This window comes from Rattus norvegicus, chromosome 14 (genome assembly GCF_036323735.1).
Source record: "Rattus norvegicus strain BN/NHsdMcwi chromosome 14, GRCr8, whole genome shotgun sequence".
In the NCBI taxonomy this organism is placed as follows: Eukaryota; Metazoa; Chordata; class Mammalia; order Rodentia; family Muridae; genus Rattus; species Rattus norvegicus.
In genome coordinates this window covers 21,022,835-21,037,806 of record NC_086032.1, presented here as the reverse complement: position 1 = coordinate 21,037,806, position 14,972 = coordinate 21,022,835, and the positions used below count along the sequence as shown (strand labels likewise).

At 36.1% G+C, this 14,972-nt stretch overlaps 1 long non-coding RNA gene across 1 annotated transcript; it reads left to right on the top strand.

Annotated features, from left to right (window-relative positions):
* Positions 1-221: 221 nt before the first annotated feature.
* Positions 222-10,949, top strand: LOC120096590 (uncharacterized). The gene is made up of 3 exons (XR_005493205.2): positions 222-435; positions 3,755-3,820; positions 7,625-10,949. It is a non-coding gene; the product is annotated as an uncharacterized LOC120096590 (long non-coding RNA).
* The last annotated feature ends 4,023 nt before the right edge of the window (positions 10,950-14,972 follow it).

Sequence of the window (14,972 nt, the reverse complement as noted above, 5' to 3'; positions counted from 1 at the left end):
ATTTAAAGGTGTATAGAGCACACCCTTGGAAAGGTGGTCATTTAGAATAAGTCAGATATTACAGTTGTGTTACAATAGCTTATTATGTATTTACTAATATTTTTGTCCATTTGTTCAATCAATTGAAAGATACATTAAAGCATCCAATTGTGATTTAATACTTTTCAAAAGGTGATCAATTATATTAGTAGACACTTGCTACTTCAACTGATGATGTATTTTCTTGTACTTTGAAATTATAAGGATAAGTGTCTATCATAATTATAGTGCTATCTTTTCTGTTTCCTCTTTGCAGGTATGAATATAGAATGATGATATTTAATGATAACTGGTGGGACAAAGAATATTGACTCTTCTGCTCAATATTTGTCTAACCACTGTAGAAAGAGAATCCAGCTACTAATATGGTAGTTCTCGTCCACATCTAGTTATCAGGTGGATAACCATTGTGGCAGTTACAGCTTTCAATTCACCTTTGTCAGAATTGCTCTATGTTCTCTTGCTCAAGTATTTTATGTCCAAAAGAACCCCAAGCCTCTACTCATGCTTACCTTAAGAGGAGGGTACCCATTGCCAACATTTGAGATGCAAATAAATGAAAATTTTGAAATAATTTTATTTGCTCTACCTATTTTAATTTTCTCCATTTCAAAATTTGTTTTGCTAAATATCAAATGAAGACCCTGACAATGTTAATGATGCCCCAAATAGTTCAATATTTATCTTTATGAACATGGGACCTTGGAATATATATTATAACATATTAACACATCTTACACAAATAATGTAGGTGGGAACCTATTAGCATGTCTTTAAGACTTATCATGTAATACCTAATGTATTTAACAAATGAGTCAAATCAGAAAAGTATTAGTTGTGCAATGTGTTCCTGAAGTAGTTAACTAAATTTCAGGTGTTGTTTTGAAAATTAAATTTATTATTCTCTAAGCTTTGTCTCCTATCTCAAGGGTGGTTGGATATTCCCACCTTTAAGCCACATATTTAAATTAAAGATATTTTTGATATATTAAAGACACAACTTTATAAAGAAAGCATTTTGATCATCAGTATTTATTGTTCTCCTGCAATATAATTAAATGTTTAAGTAAAATAGAAGTGAATGAGTAAAACAGAACGGGAGAGAATTCATGAATTTCCTGCTTTCCTTAATGAGACTTAGCTGACAGGTTGCCAACAGGCATTCCCTAAATATCCTTGAAGGAACCCAGAAATTGCATAATGGTAATGAGTTTTTTTCATACTCTCTATGAGGGGCCTTTGCATTTGTAATTTCTCTTTTCTCAACTTCTCTTACTTTCCTAATTTGTACCATACCTCTGCCTATTGAGAAGGATCTGTTGTTTTCAAATGTCACCTTATTAGGCAAATATTTTTTGGCTAATTATTACAAGTTTATCACACAGTCATTGACCTTCATTCTTCTTCAGTCATGCTGCTTTACTGTCACCATGGCTCATGATTCTAGCTTAAATATTTCAGTAATATAAAGCTTACCCTTTTTGAGCCTACAAGTTATGCATGGGAATAGAAAACCTCGGAGAGAAGACATGTAAATTAGGTCAATTTTATATTTTATATTATCTTATACTTTGAGCTATTAAAGATAAGTATCTGAGGCTCTACATAATTTCTTTGTCTTGATAGAACATTGATACTTGGTGGAAATTAATTGACTCAATTTATTAATTGATCACCTTTTTAAAAATATTAAATCACAGTTGGATGCTTTAATGTATCTTTCAACTGATTAAACAAAAATATTAGCAAATACATAATAAACTAATATAACACAACTGTCATATCTGACTTGTTCTAATTGACCACATTTCTAAGGGTGTGCTCTATATACTTTAAAATTTTAAAAAGTTAATGTAATATATAAATAACAAGTATAATATATCATATATATCTTCTCTTGAAGTTTTTATATTAAAATTCTTTTCCTTTAGGTACACAAAGAGTAATTTTCAATTGCTGAATTATTTTAGTTAAACCCATGAGTTATGTTGAAAGTGATGCAGCATTAGTGGAGAAGAAATTGTCCACTAATCCAACATTGAGATAATTACTGCAGAAATTGAAAGATAGCTATGTTAATATATCAATTATGAATATATTTCTGGAAAGCACATGAGTAATTATCAGTGTTGCTTCAGAAAGATGTCCAACACTATGTTCATCTTTGTCAAAATTTCTATGTACCATATCCCTTTCTTCAAGAGCTGCATTTCCAAAGGAACTGCATGGCTCTTTCTTATAGTATATAACCTTAAACCAGGACCTAAGTAGTAATACATGAGAGTGATAGGGTAGCTCCTTTATAATAACATTTATTAGAAAATATCTCAAATACTTCAAATAGGCCAAACTTTTGCCATACATTTCAACCAGGTTAATAATATGGGTTATATTTAATTGAGTTGTTGGCCAAAGAGGTTCCATGACAATCACCAAACAACTCTGGCTACTTCCAAGTTTATTGGTCACTCTTCACAAACTGATGGTGATGTCCTGTGGCTGAAGACAGTGTCTACATCATTCATTGAACATGTAAAAGTTACGCTTGTGCTTAATTAGAGCTTTTACCCTTGTAGAATAGTATTCATGTTACTGGGAGACATTCTGCATGCTAACAGAAGATAAGATAATCCCCAACCCAGTTACAAACACTGATCTGCAAAGGTAATTGGACTGCATAGTATGCTTATTCAGTAATTTCACAAACCTTGTGTTAGTAACCCACCATTCTTTGATAAGTTTTAATGCCCATTCTAGGAAGTAGAAAGTTCGTTCTCTGGCAGTAGATGGGTTGATAAGAACCTGAGACTGGATAAGGCATGGAGCTGGGGAAAAACAAATATTGTTCTGTGCAAAGAAGATTTTAATGATCCCTAATTATCTTCTACTATAGCCCACGATCAGTGTCTCAGCCATCATTAATCATCCTCTTGCAAGAACAAATACAGGGTCCCAAAACTGGGCAATATATAGAGAATGAAAGACTTTGGAAGACTCAATCCTAAGTGAGATGTCATCATAAAATTCTTTCCCTCAAGACTCAGGGAACTCTGTGAAAGTAAAAGCAGAAAGTTTTGAAGAGCAAGAGAGAATAGATGACATCATACAAACAGTGTCTTGCAGATACAACAGGATGGATGCACATATGAACTCATACAGACTGTGGAAGCATGCACAGGGCCTGCACAAATTAGAGCCAGATGAGTTCTAAGTGCTCGGAGGTGGACACAAGCTCCCATGCCTAAACAAGAAACTATCTCTAAATAACAAGTGTTGCAAAGGAAAATTGTTTTTTCCCAGTAGAATCTCAGAGGACGTGCAAACCACATTTAAGTATAGTTTTCATGCCAAGCTGTAAATGACCAACGCAAAACAAACTCAGTGGTTGTTTTTTGTAGATTTTTAATTTTTATCTCATATTGCTTTGTTTTGGGCATTGTTGTATTACTGTCTTTTGTTTTTTCTTTTTATTGTGGTGACTAATTTTGAATTTTATGAATTTTGTGTATTTCTTTTGCTTTTTCCTTGAGGAATTTATTACGTCTCTCTTTTTTTAACATAAGAAGTCACGGAGTTGTTTGAGTAGGGGGGTAGAAAAGACTTGGAGGAGGTGAGAGTGGGTAAATGATGCTCAGAATATATTACATGAATTTTTAATAAAAGAAACATGCCTTGAGTTAATTTAGAACTAAGTGTTAAATTTGCTATCTTATAGTGTACTTAGCCTGTTGAAGTTTAACCTGTCATCAAGAAAACAATGAAATCAACCTCAATATGCCAGGTAATCAGGTTCCAAAACTTAAGATAAACATGCAGGTTTAATATTAAACTATGTGGTATTCTATGCCTGTGATTCAGAGTACTATATGTGTGTACCATATATGTATATGTATATATTGTGGTATTCATTTTCTGCAAACAGGAGCCAGACTGGCATCAATCTTAACAGACAACAATATCTTAAATCGAGAGTACAACATATGAACATGGGTTGATAATGTTAATGTGTGGCTCTGGGTTTTGTTTTATGTCTCTTGATATCAATAAAGTAATGCCTTTCCTTGCAAAATTCCATTAAAGATTTCTGTTATCATATTCCTAATACTTTCCTATGCCATTTTGTGTTTTGTTCTAAATATAGAACAAAGTCCTTTGTAAGGAACTGACAGGAAATATGGGAAGGCAACAGGGGCAGACTCAGATAAGACACACAACAACCAGGCCAAAGACCACAAATTATAGATACACTGGAAGTACAGTAAGAGATGTGGGACATTCGAATTTGGGGCTCACTCTTATTCTAAACTATAAGAGGAAGCCTCTCTCTCTCTCTCTCTCTCTCTCTCTCTCTCTCTCTCTCTCTCTCTTTCTCCCATGTTATTGACACAATTATTGCCTAAGGACTTACAACATTTGGGATGCTAATAAATGCAGTTTGAAATAATATTATATGCCTTAGCTATTTCTATTTTCTTTTAATTTCAATTTTTTTTACTAAATATTAAAAGGGAACCTAAAACATTTCTACATTTTCAGATGCTTTGATGTTGATCTTCATCAAATTGAGCAGTGGAATGTGTATATTTTAAATAATTTATATAAAAATGTAGGACAAAACCTTCTATCAGTATTCCTACATTGTTTAACCTTTACTTGCTTGCATGTTATAAATAGGGGTCAATTTAGAAACTACTAGTAGTGAACCTTGTCCATGAAGTAAATGACCAAATTTCATATTTTTTTTCAAAATTAAATTCATGATTCCGCATTTGGTTTCAAATCTCTATAGTGTTTGTGTAGTCCTAGTTTTAAGCATTATATTTGAAATTAAAGAAGCATATGTCCAAGATTTTAAAGATATAGAATATTACCTTAACTATGGATTTAAACATGACTTCCAGACTGTTTGTTTGAAATATTTTGAATACAGAGAATTTGAAAGTTGCAAGAATCAATTGTGAAGAAAAATATAAATACATAACTATTTTTCCCATTAACTAATGTATTTATTGTCTTTTTTTTTAGTTTTTTTTATTAACTTGAGTATTTCTTATATACATTTCGAGTGTTATTCCCTTTCCTGGTTTCCGGGCAAACATCCCCCTCCACCCTCCCCTTCCTTATGGGTGTTCCCCTCCCAACCCTCCCCCCATTGCCGCCCTCCCCCCAACAGTCTAGTTCACCGGGGGTTCAGTCTTAGCAGGACCCAGGGCTTCCCCTTCCACTTGTGCTCTTACTAGGATATTCATTGCTACCTATGAGGTCAGAGTCCAGGGTCAGTCCATGTATAGTCTTTAGGTAGTGGCTTAGTCCCTGGAAGCTCTGGTTGCTTGGCATTGTTGTACATATGGGGTCTCGAGCCCCTTCAAGCTCTTTCTCTGATTCCTTCAACGGGGGTCCTATTCTCAGTTCAGTTGTTTGCTGCTGGCATTCGCCTCTGTATTTGCTGTATTCTGGCTGTGTCTCTCAGGAGCGATCTACATCCGGCTCCTGTCGGTCTGCACTTTTTTGCTTCATCCATCTTGTCTAATTGGGTGGCTGTATATGTATGGGCCACATGTGGGGCAGGCTCTGAATGGGTGTTCCTTCAGTCTCTGTTTTAATCTTTGCCTCTCTCTTCCCTGCCAAGGGTATTCTTGTTCCCCTTTTAAAGAAGGAGTGAAGCATTCACATTTTGATCATCTGTCTTGAGTTTCATTTGTTCTAGGCATTTATTGTCTTTATATCCTGATCAAAAGCCCCTCCCTCCTCTCATTACCACCCTCACATGACCTCTCCTTCCCACCTCCTCCCCTTCATCTCTGAAAATTGTAGGTCACCCCCAGAAATGCATAATTTCAAATGTTAGAAATTTTACATAAAATTAATTAGGAATTGTTATGAATAGTCCTGGTTCTGCTTGTATTTTGATCTAATTACACTTCCCCAAGAGGGGCTGCCTAGGATGAGGAGTTCTCAGTGCACTTCCTGTGAACTTTCCCCTAATGAATAAAGATGTCTAGGAACTAATCACTGGGAGACCAGTAGGCTGGACATCCAGGTTGGAGAGGGGAAGAGAAGAGGCAGGAAAAGGTGACCTGCTATTGGACAGGGAGAGCATGGAGCACAAAATGTAGCTAGCCAGAGACCTCCAGTGTAGATGGTGGATTCACCAGGATCGCCACTGGAGGAGTTAGATTTAGAGTAGATTACAAAATTAGGATGCTAATTGCTGTGCCCAGAGATTGTGTTACCTGTTGATTCTAAACTAAGTTTATGTGGTGTTTTCCTTCACGTGATGACTCAACAGAGTTCCAGAGAAAGGTAAAGTGGTGGGTCAGCCCAGCTAGCCACAGGAATTTGGAAGCATGGGGCTGGCATGGAAGTGACCTGACTTGCCATGGGTGCGTGAGGCAATAGAGGCAGTGAGACCAACAGTGCCAGTGGCCTTAGAGTAGGAGGGTGCATTTTTATTCTTTCATGGTATAGATGACATCCAACGTAAAGTCAAGAATCCATTAGAAATTTAAGGTTCTGGGGTTGGGGATTTAGCTCAGTGGTAGAGCACTTGCCTAGCAAGCGCAAGGCCCTGGGTTCGGTCCCCAGCTCCAAAAAAAAAAAAAAAAAAAAAAAAAGGAAGAAAAAGATAGAAATTTAAGATTCTTAGCCTTTACATAAAAATATAGTTAGAAATTTGGAGGTTTGGCAAGTTGGGTAGAGTCAAGTCACATGAAAACTGAAAAAACAGGAACCTTGAAACAAAAAGGGCTCTGAGGTCCCCTGCTGTGAAAAGAAATAAGATGGCTGTGCTGATTCAGAGAGCCAGAAAATGGAAGCTGCCTACTTCTTGGGGCAGATATTGACTGAACTGTGAATTTATAAAATTGGGACTGTTTGCTTTTAGGATAGATTTTTATACAGATTTCGTCCGAATCACATGGAGAATTCTGCCCGAGGTTTGGAACTAGGTTAGGGAAAATTAGTCACTAACTCCAAGTAGAAAGCAGTGATAATTGTCTGCTATGAATAGGTATTAATTAATAGAGTCTTTAGCTCCAGGCAGAGAGCATAGCAGATAGACGGTGTATTAAAGTCAATAGGAAACTCATATTCTTTGAACGTGGGCTCCACAGGATTTTTGGGATAATTACACAGGTATGACAGATTAGGAAAAAGGCCCAAAATTTGGTTTATACAATAAGCAAAAGATTTTTTAGGATAGTAGGGAGATGGTATGAAAATAATAGTTTTAGGGAAGCTTTGAAGTCCTGCAGGATATCTCATATTCTTTGAAGGTGGGATCCATGGGAATTTTGGGTTAATATCCCAACTTGACAAATTAGAAAAGGCCTAAAATATGAGTTTTGTCATTGCTTTACTATTTCTGTGAAAGAGAAGGCAGGATACAAGCTTTCCTGGTTGCCCACTGAAGAATATGCTGATCTGGGAGGAAGGTTTTTAGAAAAGGTGGTTAGTGTCTATCACCCTCCAGAATTGTAAGGATCAGATATGACAAAGGGAGAACCCCAGGAGAACTAGAGTCCAGAGAATCAAACAAAAAATTATCTTGATACTAAAATTTTGTTTCGAAATTTATATATTACAGAATGTAAAGCTTTGGTGAGCTTCATCATCAGACATGCTGAACTGACCTGCTTTAACTTGTGATCTCAGGGACTTTCAGCCGAATCCAGTCAGAACACAGACATCAGAGACTACAACAATCATTAACGTGGCCTTCTTAAGGCCAAACAACTACCCTATTTCCCCTACAGTTCCCCTCAATGATATCTCAATGCCCTAACACTAATCCCAACCCTAACCCTAACCCTAGCCCTAGCCCTAGCCCTAGCCCTAGCCCTAACTCTATAGCTGGAAATAGGTATGAAGAGTCGTCACCTGGACTTGTGCATCTGGATTTGGTTATTCTAAGTTGTCTCTCTGGGAAATCTAGAAATGGTCATAATTTGAAAAAGGAGGAAATAGCTAGAGTTGATTGTGCAGTCCTAATCTCATTTGGTAAGAAATCTTTATAATAGTTACTAAGTTGAAGTCATAATATCTTACTTTGGTACAGAATTTATTTTGATAGAAATTTAAGGTTTTCATTGGTACAAATTTCTTATTGATATAAAATTGGGGCTAATATTCTAATTCTTATAATAGGCATTGTGACCATACAACACACTTAAAAATACAAGGCTTGGATTCAGTCCTTCTTTAACGGTTATTACAAACTGTTTCTTATATGATGAGACAGTATGAGTTAAGGACCAGATATCAAATTCTTGGCTCTGAGTTAATTGCTAGGGAGCTTGCTAGATATTTTATTTATAAATAGCTGAGAGTCATTGCAGAGTACTTTACATTGATAGATAGTTCTCAAAAATATCAGAAATCTACAGAATGTGACAATTAATGTTAATGTATTCACTTGTCAATGAGACATATCTGCTCATATGAGCTCCCCATTCATGGGTTCAATGAAGCAGGTGAGCAACTCTACCTCCAGGTGAGGTACATTATGGCTAGGTGACCACTGGGCAGGAATTGCCTATTTTTCTTACAGATCTGTACCCTCTTGAGAGGACACAGGTTACAGGTTAGGACAGCTTAGTTCTGCCAAGAGAGAATAAGCCCGTCCTTAATAATTCCTGTTCTTCAAGATTTGTCAGATATCTTGGGCCAGAAGGCTAAAGACTGATGCTCCAGCTTCCTGACATACTGGGGCTGTATAGGTAGGCAGCTAGCTGTCTCTAGAGTTTGTCTCAGCTCTGTAAGCTCTTAGGCTTTCTATATTTTCAGATAGTACTGGTCATTCTCAGATTTCTGATGGGGTTCAAAGACTAGTTATAGTCTTATAGGTAACCCAGGCTATTTAGCATTGAGAGAATATATTAAGAGGATAGTGTTCACATAGTATATGAGCTAACCAAGACATAACCCATTAAGCCTTTCTTAAGTTATGATAGATAGCAGAGTGTTCTAGTTAGCTGACAAAAATGATGGACTGAGTGTTATATTCAGGTATATTTTCTACTTTATAAATAACAAGATGGTAATAGTTGTGCTCAATTCATATCTGAGAAAAGATCCTTTTAATTGGACAGAAGTGGGAAGTGTTGTGAATGGCCCTGGTGTTGTTAATATTTTGATGCTAATTCTGCTTCCCCAAGAGATGCTGCCTGGGCTGAGGAGTAAATCACATACTCGGGTGAATTCCCGTGAACTTTCCCCTAATGAATAAAGATTTCTAGGAACCAATCATTGGTCGAGGAGTAGGCAGGACTTCTGGGTTGGAGAGGAGAAGAGACAGGAAAAGTGACTTGTTTTTGGACAGACAGAAAGAGCTAGGAGGACAATGTAGCTAGCAAGAGACCCCCAGTTTAGATGGCGGATCCACCAGGATTCACCACCAGAAGAGTTCTATTTAATAGAGCATACAAAATTAGGATGCTAGTTGCTATGCCCAACAATTGTGTTACCTGTTGATTCTAAGCTAAGTTTGTGCGGTGTTGTAACTCAACTGGGTTCCAGAGAGAAAGGTATGGTGGCAAGGCTTGGGATTGGAAGAAGTACACCCCAAAAAGAAGTTGGCATTTGGAAGCAAGGGGCCGATGTGGCAGTGACCTGCCATGGGAACTTAGCAAGCCAGGTGGAAAGGTTTGGTAGCTCAGGATCAGAGAGTCTGCTGGGCTCTCAGGCCAGGTCAGCCTGCCTGCCAGTGCCTTGCCAGCAGTAGCATGGGATTCTCAGGGTCAGAGAGTTTGTGAAATGAGAACAGGCTGGCCTGCTCACAAATGCCTTGCTAGTGGTTGCATGGATACTTATTTAATATTCCACAGCACAATAAACCTCCAAGAGTATCTTCATGTCTCAAAAATTTCTCAAGTGTGCGATTGTTACTTTATATAATTTTTTTAAAAAAGAAATGAATTCATTTTTTTAAACAGATAAGTAGTGACAGAGTTATATGTCTTCTTGCAGAGTAGACAAATAGTAAAAGAGTGTTGATTTTGAGATACTATATAATATAATATATTATACTGTATATTAATATAATGAAAGAACCATACATGTTTGTTGTCGCACTGTGGATAGCTGAAGCTTTTACTACTAAAAACGCCCATGGTTTCACAGTGTCTGAGTTTGGTGAGCTTCCTAGTTATTTCAGCGACGTACATTACAAGGAGCTTGGGGATCATGGTTTATTTCTATCTTCTGTCATCCACCTGAAAAGCTCTATCTTGAGATATAAACCTGCTGTTCGGTTTGAAAGTAGTTGGCCAGCTACTACTGAAGTATCCTCTAAAATCTACCTGGTAACTGTACTCACTCACAGTCCTCAGAAGCTTGTAGGATACATACAAACAACTCTCTAATGAGTTTTAGGTATTTTGAACTCTTCAGGAAAAAAAAGTGCTACAACCATTTTCCCATTACCCTTGTAGCAACCAATTGAACCTATGTACCCTCTCTTGGCTCTATAAAATAGCTTTGAAAAATAATTTAATGGCTTGATCAAAAACGTTCTCAAATACAGATAGGATACAACCCATCTGGTCCACTGTTGAAATCCCAGGGACTTTGCAGGCTTGCCTGAGTAAGTTTACCTGAGAAGGCTATCGCAAAATAGTTTGTTAATCTAGCAATCTTTTTTCAATTCCCAAAGTGTTTAGCAGCTTATTATCAGCAGGGTAGCCCAGTAAAGCTCGGTTAAGTAACCGATAAGATGTATCCACATACTCTGTACTGCAGGAAGCAGGACATTTGCTCACAAATCTTTATAAATTTGCCCTTGGATACTAACAAGTAGTTGTAATCAGGTCCAATCCACTAATACTCAGACCTAATAGATCTCCAACACGAAAAACTCATCCATCAATAAAGTAAATTCTATCATTAGCAATATAAGAATCAAAAGAAAGATCATTCATGATGGCACTGTTGAGTATTTCTTCCCTAATAATTTATATCCTGTTTAGATTGAAAAATAAATATTTTGTCTGAATAATTAAAATAGTATTAAAATAAATATGACCTAGAATACTCTTAAAATATAAACCATGACAAAATGAGTTGGTAACAGGTCGACACTAAAGAAACAAATAACTATATACCAACAGACATCTAAGAAAATGAAATTGAGATATTTCCTAGAAAAGAACACCAAGTAAGAAAGTTTAAGGAAATGGTGAGTTACAATTTTGACAAAGTGTAGAAGGAAGTACCTAACAAGTCTGATATATTTACAACTGAGAATTATTAAAAAGGGGCAAAAATGCCATGGCAGTAGTGGTCCTCCAAAAGACTAAGCAAGTGGCCAGCTACAACAGAAAATGTAGAAGAAAACTAGTGTCTGCCTTTGAATACAAATAATTTGAAACTTGAAATGGAATAAGAAACTTGAAATGAAATGAATACACGTCGAAGATATTGCCACTATGATAGTACAAGAAAATATAGAAAAATCATAAAAAGTCTACAAAATAACTTCTTGGAATATTCTTTTATAAAAAGATGTGGATATTTAAGAAATTATATATATATATATATATATATATATATATATATATATATATATATACATATTTCACCAAAATCACTATTGTCAAACTCTAAAACAAAGATAGTCCCAATATTAGCATGAACGAGTTATCAATCCACTATATGGAATCCTACTAGACTAGGAAAAGAATTCATAGCAAATATTTAAGATTATGTGTTACAGGAGAAATATATTTAAAGTACTCAAGGAAAAAATAATATCCCCAACCATACAGTAACAGATAATTCCTTCAGTGACTTTCCATTGCCTATATATAATATAATTAGATGTGTAAAAATGGGACTGAATGGGTAAGTAATAAAATGGATAGCAAGATTTAAAATTTCCTAGAAATTGAGAATTCACTGAATAACATTATATTTAATACTTTAATTGAGGATATTCTCCATCCTTGAATTATATCTAAATATCTCTAATGGTTTATTTGAATATAACCTTTTTTTTTTTGGTTTTTGAAGTATTTGTGAGCCAATTCAGTCTTATTGCTTAAATTGTATCTGGTTTAGAGACACAGCCAGAATATGGCAAATACATAGGCAAATGCCAGCAATGAACCACTGAACTGAAAAACGGGACCCCCGTTGAAGGAATCAGAGAAAAGGCTAAAAGAGCTTGAAGGGGCTTGAGACCCCATATGAACAACAATGCCAAGCAACCAGAGCTTCCAGGGACTAAGCCACTACCCAAAGACTATACATGGACTGACCCTGGACTCTGACCTCATAGGTAGCAATGAATAGCCTAGTAAGAGCACCAGTGGAAGGGGAAGCCCTTGGTCCTGCCAAGGCTGGACCCCCAGTGAACAGAATTGTTGGGGGAGGGTGGTAATGGAGGGTGGATGGGGAGGGGGGAAAAGGAAAAAAAAGAAAAAAATTGTATCTGGTTTTCTAATTTAAATCTTATTTTTAATTATGTTTCAAATGTAACCATACTAAAAATTTTTCAATTATTATTTTTTTATCTGCCATCAATTGATCTGATTTCTTTTCTGGTGATGGTATGCTATTATTACCGTGTCTCACAATTTTAACTAAACATTACAAAGACCATTTCTGTGCCCGTGAGGAAATGTGGTGAATAGGAAAACTTCAAGAGAACAATTGGTAGATATGTAAATATAGCAATCTGTCTATCTGCCTGTGTACTTAATCTATATTTATCTGTACACATAAGTGCATAAAATAAATATTAACTATAATATTAGATACTTGTCACCTCAGTTCATTAAATTTTTTCTATCTTTAGTTGATAACTGAGAAACAAAATTTCTTCTTCAGTTCCCATAGGATATGTATGTATACAGAATGATGAGGTTTTAAGAGAAAAACGGCCCATCGACACAGATTCTCCAGTGAACATTTATCTAATACTTCATAAACAAAATTCAAGCCTTGTTGACATTATGTCTAATTATCTATCTGGACAGCCAGGGAAGGGTTACCCATGTGGCTGAAGACTCAATGTCTAACTGTGAGTTCATTATTCTCAGAATTTCTGATGTTATCTGTTTTTTAAGTATTTCAAGTTTAGAAACTCAGTGCTTCTTGCTTGTGTTCGATTAGATGCCATGAAGGCAAGAGTACTAACAACCTTTAGCATCTTAATAAATGGGAATTTTTAAGTACCATTTGCCATATTATTTTTATTTTCATTCAGCTTTTAAAATGTTTTGATCAAAACAAAGGAGTGAATTCTTGATCACAGATGCTTGGACTAAGTCCTGAATTGTGTATGATGTTACAAAAAGGGGAGAAGGTCAACATCGAGTGTGACATCAGTGAGTTTCCAGAAGGTGGTTTAAAAAGCTGAAGATGGTAAAATTTGTCTCAAAGTACGTAAAATGTAACTGTTGCCTTAGAATGAGACATGTGTAATATTCTGTCTTTTAAAATATATTTATAAAATGAAAGGGTACTAGTATATTCTTATTTCTGAAAAACCTATACATATGAATTTTCTAAATTTTTACTGAAAATATATTTTTTAAATTTTAGTGAAATGTATAAAAACAACATATTCTATTTACTGAATGGAGTTATCATTATTATTACTAAAATTTCTCCTAAGTGTATTTTTTCCCCTCGAGAAGTTCAATGGGTTTTTCTTTTATAAACTCTTTTCTTACAATTAATCATTTTATTTGTTTACATTTCAAATGATAGCCCCTTCTGGGTTATCCCTCCAAAAATCCCCAGTCTCCCCCTCCCCTGCTCTATCCTCCCCTTTGCCTCTAAGAGGGTGCTTCACCCACTCACCCACTCCCACCTTACTGTTCAAGCATCCTACTATGCTGGGGCATGAAGCCTTCACAGGACTAAGGGTGTCCCCTTGTATTGATGCTAAATAAGGCCCTCCTCTGCTACATATGCATCTGGAGCCATGGGTTCCTCCATGTACACATTGGTTGGAGGATTAGTCCCTGGGAGCTCTGGGTGGATGGTTGGTTGATATTGTTCTTCCAAGGGGTTGCAACCCCCGTCAGCTCCTTCAGTCCTTCCCCTAGCTTTACTATTGGGGTCTCTAGGCTCAGTCTGGTGGTTGGCAATGAGTAAGTCTGTATTGGTCAGGTGCTGGCAGAACCTCTCAGGGAAGAGACATACCAGGCTCTTTTGCCCAGAGTATGTTCAGGAAATCTCAACTTGCTTCTACTTTTACTGGTAATTTTCCATTTACTAATAGCTGATCAGCCCTCCTTTATTCCTAACTCAGCACTAAATTGTTTAAAGAAACTATCTTAGAATTGCCTAGTTACTAGCATTTATGCAAAAGGAAAATGTGTATGCATACTAAATATTCTAAAGTTTTATAAAATAGAATTACCTTGCAACAACTAATGCTGGGATACACAATGCTGGAATAGACAAAATTCTCTCTCTTACGACACACAACCTTAGATCACCCAATAGCTCTCAAAGGAATTGTTCATTGATTCACTCTGAGTCATCAGTAATACATCCATTGGTATCACATTACGGAAAGAAAGAAAAGCACTTCCCTTTGGAGTCTTTTAACCAAGAGTGAATTAGGTTTGAATACTTTTCTTCATGCTCCCTGTATTTTCTGTCGTCTGTTGCATGAATCTGAATCTGCCTACCTGAGGACTCTGTCCTTGTATCTCTGTGTCTTTACTGAACAGCATAGCAAACATAACCTTGAAAGGAATGGGATACTTTTAAGAAGTGTTCTAGAGTTTTACAAGAGATTGAATCACTGGCTCCAACTTATCACAGCTGATTAGGACAACAAAGAGTACCAAAAATATCATTAGTTATCAATTAATATCTGTTTGTGATTACTTTCAATCTTTATGGTGAGTTTAGGAAATTGCTTTCAACCTCTGTGTTTACTACTTTCAACAAATGATACATACACCTGTGTTGACTGT